Source organism: Bubalus bubalis, chromosome 13 (assembly GCF_019923935.1).
Source record: "Bubalus bubalis isolate 160015118507 breed Murrah chromosome 13, NDDB_SH_1, whole genome shotgun sequence".
Taxonomy (NCBI): Eukaryota; Metazoa; Chordata; class Mammalia; order Artiodactyla; family Bovidae; genus Bubalus; species Bubalus bubalis.
The window spans coordinates 20947549-20959627 of NC_059169.1; the positions used below are offsets into that span (position 1 = coordinate 20947549).

Genomic DNA, 12079 nt, shown 5'->3' on the forward strand with positions numbered 1-12079 from the left:
TGGGAGGAGCTTGGTACCAGCAACTCTAGGGCTTTCAGGCTCAGCTCTGACTTTTCGTCTGCCGAAAGGATAGGACAGGGATTCAGCACCATTTTGGCACCAGAGGAAGAATCAAGGTTCATGCAGTCACACCACGATGTTCTACTCTGTCTATAAGAACATGGGGAAAATCTATGGATGGTGGAAGCACCGCTGTTATAGGTCGAATTATGTCCTGTAATATTCATATGCTCAAGTCCTAACCCTCAGAACCTCAAGAATATGACCTTATTTGGATCTGGAATCTTTACAGAGGTAAGGAAAGTTAAAATGAGGTCATTAGTTGGCAATAATACAATAGCACCAGTGTCCTTATACAAAGCAGGGCTTTGACCATAGGGGTGTGCACAGAAGCAAGACAGTGTGAAGAGACGCAGGAAGAAAACATTCATCTACAGGCCAAGGAGAGAAACCTGGACAAAATCCTTTCCTCACAGCCCTCAGAAGCAACCAGTCCTGTTGACACTTCGATTTTCGACTTCTAGCCTCCAGAACTATGAGACCACACATTTCCGTGGTTTAAGCCACCCACACCTCATTGTGATAGCCTGGCAGACCTATACAGCATCCTAGAAGGGAGGACCACTCACACTTGTGATCAGTGGCCTTCAGAAACAAAGTATTCTGTGTTTACTGTGGATGCAGTACAGATCTGAGAAAACACTTCAACGATCCATTGTCAGGTTTAAGAGGAAACACAAAAAAATAAAAGAGCATTTCATGTTGTCCCGAGTTATATTTCTCAGTAGTTCCAGAACTGTACAGTTTTTGGTCCTTGCTTATTTGTGATTCTGGTGATGACAGAGATTTCAGCCCTGGGAAATGTCTGTTCACTAGTCAGGTACTGAAGATGACCAGAATGTTGAACCTAAGACCTTGATACATATCCTTGAATGGTGTGATGTTATTTTTGTTTCAGAGCATAAAAAAATCTGCAAGTGATGAAATTCCAAACAGTGGCTTATACTCAGTAAATCTCAGGGTAGCTTAAAAACTACACTCTCTGATTTTCTCCACTGGTGCTGACTTTGGTCCACAGACTGCCCCCTTGGCCCTCCTTCCAGCCAGTCTGACTGCCTAAAAAGCATTAGCCACTTAGTTGTGTCTGACTCTTTGCTACAGACCCCGTGGACTATAGCCTGCCAGGCTGCTCTGTCCATGGAATTCTCCAGGCAAGAATACTGGAGTGCCCTCTTCCAGAAGATCTTCGAAACCCAGGGATGAAACCTGGGTCTTCTAGTTGCAGACAGATTTTTCTACTGTCTGAACCACTAGGGAAGCCCCTCTGACTGGCTAAAGGGACTGCAGTTATGCTAGTTCTTTTCTGCTCACCATTCTTAGCACAGATGTGCATGCATATTGCCATTGGTTTTTAAAATTTTTTTGTTTTAAATATGTGTAGCCATTTCTGTCCAGCCACAGGTGGACGGACACTCTCTGTTTAACAACTATTCAAAAAACTTCAAATCCCTGAAACCTCAACTAAGAAATGTTGAAAGTATGACAGAAAAGTCACCATTCTGCAGCCATCTCATAGTAACAACTGATCTCAGCGAGTATCATCAATAGCTTCTGTTGTGGGTTGAATTGTGTCCACCCTAAAAGATGGATTCTGCTCACCAGTGCCCGTGAATGTGAACTTGACCTTATTTGGAAATAAAATCTTTGTAGATGATCAAGTTAAAATGGGGTCATTAGGGTGGGCCCTAATCCAAAATGACTTCATTCTTATCAAAAAGGGAGATTTAGATACAGAGATACCCACAGGGAGGAAGCCCTGTGGAGAGGAAGGCAGAGATCGGGATAACGCTTCTATAAGACAAGGAACACCAGCGATGGCCAGTGAGCCACCAGAAGATGGGGGACAGGCCTGGGACAGACTCTCCCTCTTGGAAAGGAACAGCTCTCCTGACACTGGGGTCTCAGACTTCCAGCCTCCAGACTGTGAAAAATTAAGTTTCTTTTATTGTAAGCCACCCAGTTGGTGATTATGCAGTCCTAGCCAACTAGCACAAGTGCAAAGAATACTGGGTACAAGCTTGATGGGGAACAGGATATTTACACAATCCCAGAGCCTCCCCTGGACCTTCCCTAATGGCTCAGTGGTAAAGAATCTGCCTGCCAATGCAGGAGACATGGGTTCAATCCATGGGTCGGGAAGATCCCCTGGGGAAGGAAATGGCAACCCACTCCAGTATTCTTGCCTGGGAAAACCATGGACAGAGGAGCCTGGCAGGCTACAGTTCATGGCAGGGTCACAAAAGAATCAGACACAACTGAGTGACTGAACAACAACAAAGCATTTCCCACAGATTATTTATTATTACAAGAGGACAACTGGTCACCACTCTACAGGGCAGGAACCTGGCAGCACCCAACTTAACCAAGTGATCAGTCATGGAACAACTTGGTGCTGGATACCTCCAGGTGTGATGGGACAATACCAAAACACCACTTATACAGCAAAAATTCACAACCTCAATCCAATCATGAGGATACACTGGACAAACCCCAACTAAAGGATGTTCTGCAAAACAGCTGGCCTGTATTCCTTAAAAAGGTCAGTCATAAAAGATACAGAAAAGCTGAAGAGCTTGTCTAGGTTAAGGAGACTAAGAGACATGGTGTCCAAATATAGCAGATGGCTCTGGATTGGATAATAGATTGGAAAAATAATTGCCAAAAAAGGATATGTTTAGTTGGAAAAATTTGCACACTGACTCTATATTAGGTAATAATGTTGTATCAGTGTTAAATTTCCTGAGTATGGACTCCTATTGTGATAACACAGGAGAATGTCAAGTTCTTAGGAGATACACATTGGAGTATATAGAACTAAAGAGATATGATTTCCACAACTTACCCTAGAATGGTTCAGGAATAATAAATATAAAACATAGATGTATACAGCAAGAGAGAGTGAGAAAGCAAATGTAAGAAATTTTTAATAATTGGTGAATCTAGAAGGAGATATACTTTCTTTTTCAAAAATTGCAATTTTTCAGTAAGTTTGAATAAAAAAAATAAAACATGTCAAAAAATAAAATCCTTCACATGTGATTTGTTCAGCAGAGTGCCATTCTGATCCCTAACCTCTAACCTGGATTATTCCCTTAGGCCACTTATCCTCACTGTTCTCAAATGCAAACCCCAGAGGGAGAAACATGTATTACATATTCATTGCTAGTTCAGAAAATGGCCACCAGCTTCATGATGGAAATAATGTAGGCTCTATTCCATCCCACAATGGATACACCAAGAACGAGCCTTCTCTTTTCTGATTATTTCATACAGAAACCCCACCTTTAAGCTGTGGGAGTCTGAACCAGTTATATACATTTTTCAACACAGGGAAAGAATAAAATTGCATGACATCCCACAGGTATCTCCTTTTTCGATATTTGCCAAATCTAAGTGTATATTATGCTGCTTTTTCTTTTAATCAAACTCAAGCATTGTATCTTTCATGGTTTATTTTCAACACCATCCTCTCCCCTGACACCCATGAGACTTGGATGGAACTTTCTGAGTTCCAAGAGGGCCCCCATTCATGATTCTGAGTACTGATTGCTCTAATCCTTTATAAATGGCTAATTTTTCTGATTCTAAGACCACATGCTTCTTGAAGGCAGGGACAGGGTTCTAATTTGTCTTTATTCTCAGTGCTTAGAAGGGGTCAAGTGACCAACCATCCCATTTTGCCCAGGACTTAGGGGGGCTCTCCCGGTGGCTCAGACGGTAAAGTGTCTGCCTGCAATGCGAGAGACCCGGGTTTGATTCCTGGGTTGGGAAGATCCCCTGGAGAAGGAAATGGCAATCCACTCCAGCACTCATGCCTGGAAAATACCATGGACAGAGGAGCCTGATAGGCTACAGTCCATGGGGTCACAAAGAGTCGCACATGACTGAGCGACTTCACTTTCACTTTCATAGGGGGATCACTAATTTTTAGTGCAAAAACTGAAAAGTCCTAGGCAAACTGGGATGAGTTAGACACACAGGTTTCAGCATACAGTACGTGTTCAATAAATGCTGGTTGAGAAAATAACTTATGCAGCAAAAATTCAGACTTCCAGCCTCCAGACTGTGAAAAATTAAGTTTCTATTATTGTAAGCCACCCAGTTGGTGATTATGCAGTCCTAGCAAACTAGCACAAGTGCAAAGACTTTACAGGGTCACAGACCTTATAGTTAACAGAAAATAGTTGAGGGTCACACCATGTGGGCTCTTATCTCAAAAGGGCCAGGAGGCCCTGAGGGTCCCTCCAGGACTTATATTAATATCTGCCTTAGTAAGGAGTGTGGGTCTCTTCTGGCCATTCACACAGCACATTTTCTAATCAGGTCGTGTTCACTCTGGCATTTCAGAAGCCAGGCATTTTCATTGTGCAATCGAAGGTGATAACAGCAAAGAAGCAGTAAGAGATGCAAAAGCTGTTTAACATTCTGCACGAAAACACCATCCAATTCACTTCCAGACTGGAGTGGTGAGGCAGACAGCTGAAAAAAATGGACACTATTAGCCACCGGAGAGGAATATGCCTTTGATTCTAAAGAATAGCTGGATGATTGCCCTCAGTTTTTTAGTATTAAGAAAATCTTTCAGTTCTCACATCATTTAGAAATATTTTTTCATTTTCCTGGTGGCTCAGACAGTAAAGAATCTGCCTGCAATGGGGGAAACCTGGGTTTGATCCCTGGGTCGGGAAGATTTCCTGGAAATGGGAATGGCAATCCATTCCAGTATTCTTGCCTGGAGAACTCAATGGACAGAGGAACCTGGCAGACTACAGCTCACGGGGTAGCAAAGTGTCACACATGACTGAGCGACTAACACTTTCAACAGTTTTCTTTTTGAATAATAATGTAACTTTTCTGTAGCTCTAGATCTGAGTTTTTGATGTGTGCTAAGCTTCATGTTAGCAAGTACTCTTGGTGGAAATGTATCACTAACAATAAGAGTGAGGTCTAATTCATTAACAACACAAACTTGATGGAAACAAAGACCTGGGATCAAATGAGAATTTCTAATTTCTTTTCCCTGCTTCCCAAATGAACTCTCTCTAATACTTGCAAATTACATTTACCACTTATCCAGTGTTACATTAGGAATACTATACTAAATATTAGAAATATCTGTGTACTAAATATTTTTCATCTATGCTATTGATAGATTGTGAAAGTTAAACAACAATTTCTGTTATGCCATAAGAATCTGATCCAAACAGACACTATTGGGATCCACTGGGAGAATGTGAGCCTTCTGATAGAACTTACCTGGACTTGATTCTGATTTCTGACTCAGTTTCAATGACTGGCTGCAGTAAAGGCAGACACTCCGTTTAAAGCCTGTGAAGGGTCTTGAATACTTAGCTATAGAAACACAGTGGTACCATTTTCATACCCACCCTACAGAACTGTACAATTACACAAAAGAGAGAGGGAGGCAACAAAGTGGAGGGGCTGCTGAAATCAAAGGGATCAGCAAAAACAAAGAGCAGAAAGAAGGACTGTCCAAGCACTATCGTCTGATAACTTCATTTAAAAGGTAATATTGCCCCAGATATTTAACTTGAATCTTATTGGGCTTCTGACTTAACAGCTTCCAGTTTACAGGAAATATTAGGGACAGAAGTATAAATTAAGTAACACCAGAAATAAGTGATCAGACACATCCAGTGTGTGGGATATTATATAAGACAGCTGGCTTTGACTTTTCAAAAGAAGAGGGAAAATAATAAAGGGAAATTTTTGTAAATGAAAAAAAAAAAAAAAACCCTCTAAAAGCATAACAACCAAACGCTATGTGAAGACATTAACAGAATCTTGGATCTGGAGATGGGTACCAAGGGATAAAAGAGCTTTGAGATAATTGAGGAATTTTGAATATGGAATAGTGGATGATATTACTGAATTTCTGTTCCTATTCTCAAGTGTAATCCTGACTGTGGTTGTATAGGAGACTGTCCTTGCTTCTAGAAGATTCACAAGGAGGTATTCAGAGATAGGTGTTATTTTGTCTTAGATTTCAAAATAGCAAAAAAGTCAACCATGATTGAATCTACACAAAGAACACATGGATTAAATTTTATTATTTTTCCAACCATTTTAGTGTCATTCGAAAAAGTTAACAATAGCAGAAAGTTAGGAAAAGCAATAAGACTTTACTGTCAGGACACAGGATGTTTAAGAGCCTTGCTATATTCAGCCTAGGGCAGTAATTGACTCAAAACAATTGGAGGCTAACTGGGAGCTTTCTTAGAGCTAAAGCATTTACATTCAATCGTCACTACTCTGTGCTGAAATACTACTCCCTGCTTGCAACTAGGAAAAGGGGGTTTAGAGAGGTGAAAAAATTGGCCACACATCTAGTCAGTGAAAGTGAAAGTGAAGTTCTCTCAGTCTTGTCTGACTCTTTGCGACCCCATGGACTATACAGTCTGTGGAATTCTCCAGGCTAGAATACTGGAGTAGGTAGCCTTTCCCTTCTCCAGGGGATCTTCCCAACCCAGAGATCAAACCCAGGTCTCCCGCATTACGTGCAGATTCTTTACCAGCTCAGCCACAAGGGAAGCCCATATAGTCATTGGTGGAGAGGAAATTCAAATTCAAACACAGACTTTAGAATTGTTACTTTTAACGACTCAGCTTGATAAGGATGTTGCCTATAGCCATGGTCTCCAGCTTGTGTTTGTTGGGGGTTGGTGATGGGGTGTTGTCTACATCTTTAGGGGTGGGCAAGATGATTCAGTGTGATTCAAGACAAAGACATTAGAACTTCTATTTCTATTTTTAAATATAAAAATATAAAGGGAGTTAAGCCTTTCTAGTATTTCATCTATCTACAGATTGACATGCCTTCAATGAGTTCATATAGCAGTGGCAGTTTCTCAATCATCCTGTAGAAAGAGTGAGATTTCTACATTGGGAAAAGGCTTGGAATGGATCTTCCTCTCTCCTCATTAGCTTGCTTCTCGGGTACTGAAATCTACCACAGTTCATATGTGCTGGTTAAATGCATCTATAGATTAGATGATGCAGTTTTAACTAACTCATTAAATGAACCAGTGACTTAAAATGACTTTTGCAAAGAAACTTTGGATTTCTTTCTTCTCAAACAGGGCAAGCACAAGGAAACAATAATAAAATGGCAGGCATGACATAGCCCTCACATCAGCAACTTTACAAAGTACAAATAATAAAGCTTCTGCATTTTCTCTCACTTTTCAAAAGTTTCTATTTTTTTGCATAAGTTTCACAAGGTACAGAATATACTAGTGTAGCAGTGTTATATATAATTTATGCATAAGTAGTTATAAATATCCTGGGTATCTATGATTCTGAATTTTTGCTGATAGAGATGTGAGAGTCAAAAAAAAAATTGGAGCTTGCTAGTCTGTAGCCCAGGGACTGACACAATATACTTTGAATTCCTGACTTAGCAAGCAAAAACATTCAGTGAAATCTGTTTAATGAGCTAGGGAGAGAGATCCTACATAAGTCATCCGCGTGTCCGTGCTCAGTTGTATCAGACTTTTTGTGACCCCATGGACTGTAGCCCGCCAGGCTCCTCTCTCCATGGGATTTCCCAGGCAAGAATACTGGAGTGGGTTGCCACTTCCTACTCCAGGGGATCTTCCTAACCCATGGATCGAACCTGCGTCTCTTGTGTCTTCTGCATTGGCAAGCAAATTCTTTACCCCTGGTGCCACTGGGACGCCCCCTCTATCAGCCTCCATGAGATAGGGAAATGTATTTATTATAATTTAGAAAAAGTTCCAATACATTGGTTAAACAAGAAAAATGGCTTTTGTTGCTAGCATTCATCTGTTAAACACTTCATATATGCTTTCTGTTAAGTTAGGATTTCTGCTACCCACTGGGGATACAAACATAGCTGGTACAGTCACTATTGTTGAAGCGTACTAGCTTCCCTGGCTAGAGGCAGGTGAACAGACACAGAACAAGTAGGACAGTCACGGTAAGCAAAGGGCTCTGGGGGCACTGACATCAATTTGTCTGGAAGTTTCCTTCCCAACCAAATAAAACTTTGTTGACATTTACTTTCGGGTGGCTGCTTAACTCGGCTATAGGGAAAATTAGGAAGCTGGATAATTAGTCATTTCTATCCGGAGGGAAGAAAAGCACAAAATGCATTATGTCCTCCCACATCTTTGCTCCAATGATGGGCTGGTTGATCCATGCACAAGTCATTGTTTTTCACAACCATTCTGGTCTTTAGCTCCTCATTTTGCTGAGGAGCATCTGTGCTTTCCTGACTCCAGGAGACTTGGTAAACAGCACTGTGCATGTCCTGAGTGCTCAAGAAATTTCTGTTGAATGAATAAATATACAGCAGGATTGCCAGTTATCTGCCAAGGGAAGTAAGATTTCAAAAATGGTCCATTATCTGCCCTGGTGGCTCAGTGGTAAAGAATCCACCTGTCAATGCAGGTGATGTGGGTTAGATCCCTGGGTCTGGAAGATCCCCTGGAGGAGGAAATGGCAACCCATTCCAGTGTTTTTGCATGGAAATCCCCATGGACAGAGGAGCCTGGAAGGCTACCGTCCATGGGGTTGCAGAGTCAGACAAGACTTAGTGATTAAACCACCAACTGCCAGCAACTGCCTGCTGGATTTTCATTTGGCGAGAAAGGAAGACATGGGTACATTCAGTCAAACTTTCTGAAGAAAGTGCTTTCCTCTGACCTGATTACTCTCGAGGGACAGGGGGATTGGAAATGATCCTTCCAGTTCTCTAAGTGGGATTCTATCTAGTCTCCTGCCATCTTGAATATCATTCCAGGTGTAATTTACACAGGTAAGATGGAAAAGACTTAGAGATCTCAGAGACACTCTGGGCATGGGGAAAAAACCATGTGAATTTAACTAAAACAATGCAAGGAGTCCCATCTTAAACAGTCTCTGCAATCCTTATTAAGACATACCATGCCCAGTACTTTCCCTTTGGTTTTCTAAGTGAGTGACCTGTTAAATGTTGATGGGGAGTACTTTTGAACTTTGTTATTACCTTTTGTTCTATGTGGATTCTTCAAGGGGGCATATTTCTCTTCCAAGACACTTTGCCCATGGCTGTCTATCTATTTCCTGAGGCCCATCTCCCCTGTACTTTTTCCATCCTCTGGATCTTGCATATGAAGTGTGAGACGTGAACTGTCAGACGACCCCCTGCTATCCCCTCTCAATCATGCCAGGACCAGAATTCACTTCGCTGGATACCTGTTGTATGTACCTGGCCGGATGCCCTATCTGCTCATGACTTCAGAAAGACTGCCATGTGTCTATGTCATCTGTATGGGAACATAATATAACTGGATGTAAATAATATATACCATATATTTAGAAAAAAGATGGTTAATATTTAAAGGGCTATACACTAAATAATACATGTTGAGGGGGTAAAGAAAACAATTTGAATATTTTATAGGCTGAAGGTCATTTGTTATCTTGGAAAACAATCTATTTAAAGAAACAAAGGGAACCTCATTTTTGCCTCTTGAACAAAACCACTTTGGCCAAGTTAAGGGAAATTCACGATACATGATACCACTTTTGCAACCTGAGACTTTAATAATCTGGCTTCAGAGGTGGTGACCTCAACCAGCTTTACTCTAGAGAAGAATGCTCTTTTCTTAGAGCACCAAGTCATTCAACTCACATTGTCAACCTGCATTGGAATTCAGGCCGTGCTCCACCTCCAGTACTCAAACACTAGTCTGAGTGCACGTGTTCATGACTGCAGTAAGTCCCCTACCTTAAAAGTTGTGAACTTTCAAAGATGTGAACACGCATCGGGTTCTAACAAGGAACCAGAACCTGAGCCATCAACATCAGGTGTGAGTGAAATCGCCTGCCCTCCATCTCCTATCGCTGAAGATGCTTCAGCTCTACCATCTCCCGTCCCCCTACCCTCCTCTAGTCAGTAACTTTTCTTACCTGTTCATTCGATGCCAACCCCTGTATGCCAGCTGTTGTACTATACTACTGTACTTTTCAAGGTACAGTACTGCAAGATTAAAACTATTTTTTCTTTTTGTTTGTTTGCTCTTTTAATGTATTAGGTAACTCTAGTGGTAAAGAGAAGGCAATGGCACTCCTACAGAACTCTTGCCTGGAAAATCCCATGGACGGAGGAGCCTGGAAGGCTCAATGAACCCAAAGCAGAACCCAAAGCGTCCGAAGAGTCGGACATGACTGAGCGACTTCACTTTCACTTTTCACTTTCCTGCATTGGAGAAGGAAATGGCAACCCACTCCAGTATTCTTGCCTGGAGAATCCCAGGGACAGGGGAGCCTGGTGGGCTGCCATCTATGGGGTCACACAGAGTCAGACACCACTGAAGCGACTTAGCAGCAGCAGCAGCAGAAGCAGCAGTGGTAAAGAACCTGGCTGCCAATGCAGGAGACATAAGAGATGTGGGTTTGATCCTGAGGTTGGAAAGATCCCCTGGAGGAGGGTATGGCATCCCACTCCAGTATTCTTGCCTGGAGAATCCCATGGACAGAGGAGCCTGGCTGATTACAGTCCATGGGGTCGCAAAGAGTTGTACACAACTGAGGTGACTTAGCACGTATGCACGTGTGAAAAGTATTATAAACCTATTATAGTACAGTACTATACAGCCAATTGTGTTAGTTGGGTACATGTGTGTGAGTGCTAAGTCGCTTCAGTCATGTCCAACTTTGCGACCCTGTGGACTGTAGCCTGCCAGGCTCCTCTGTCCATGGGATTCTCCAGGCAAGAACACTGGAGCGGGTTGCTGTGCCCTCCTCAGGTGGGACCTAAGCTAACTTCATTGGACCTACAAACAAATGGACATATGAACTCACTCTTGGAACAGAACTTGTTCACATGCAGGGGACTTACTGTTCTCACTTGACAACATATCCAGACAGCCTGGAATAGAGTATTGAAAGCTGTGATGTCTCAGAAGGAATGCTAATTTTTGAAATGTGGTCAAATATCCATGAATACAATCTTCCTAACATTCTTGAGAAAGTGAGGGTTACTGATATCATTCAGGTCAATCCAGAGGCTAAAGACACACAGCAGGCTTAATCTACTTGCTCGATTTATGTCAAAGCTTGAACTCTAGTCCAGTCTTCTGATATGGCTCTTAGTATCCTATTCACTAGCACATCAGTTTTCCATTTATTCTGATTCTGTGAAACTCTTTGGTGTTATTTTTCAGATCTCAGATTGTCCTTGTCTATGGTGTAGTGTGGGCTTCCCTGGAGGCTCAGTGGTAAAAATCTGCCTGCCAATAAAGATTCGGCACCATCCCCTGCCAATGTAGGAGATGCAGGTTCAACCCCTGGGTCGGGAAGATCCCCTGGAGAAGGAAATGACAACCCACTCCAGTATTTTGCCTGGGAAATCCTATGGACAGAGGAGCCTGATGGACAATAGTCCATGGGGTCATAAAGAGTTAGTGACTACACAATGACAACTTAAGGTAGTGTTTCAGTAGGCTCTGGAATGCTTGGAAAAATCACTTGTTACATGTGTTCTTTCTGGAAGCTTCTAAATTGGTCTTGGTCCAGTTCAGTTCAGTTCAGTCACTCAGTTGTGTCCGACTCTTTGCGACCCCATGAATCGCAGCACGCCAGGCCTCCCTGTCCATCACCAACTCCAGGAGTTCACTCAAACTCACGTCCATCGAGTCGGTGATGCCATCCAGCCATCTCATCCTCTGTCGTCCCCTTCTCCTCCTGCCCCCAATCCCTTCCAGCATCAGAGTCTTTTCCAATGAGTCAATTCTTCGCATGAGGTGGCCAAAGTACTGAAGTTTCAGCCTTAGCATCATTCCGGTCCTGTTAGATGTGGTTTATCAGTGAACCCAAAGCAGACTTTGGCCATACAACACTGTCACCCAGCTCTCTGCTGAGGACTTGAGTCACAAGACAATCTAAAACCAGTCTTGTGTTCTGGGCTTTCTCAGACATCCCCAGGGAATTCCACAACCCATTCCCAGCCGTTACCATGTGACATATCCTCGATCCTGTGGAATGGTACTTT

At 42.4% G+C, this 12079-nt stretch overlaps 1 protein-coding gene across 3 annotated transcripts in view; it reads right to left on the reverse strand.

Annotated features, from left to right (window-relative positions):
• Positions 1-12079, reverse strand: part of GPC6 (glypican 6) — a 1252059-nt gene that overhangs the window by 26279 nt on the left and 1213701 nt on the right. The gene's annotated exons all lie outside the window — the stretch shown is intronic.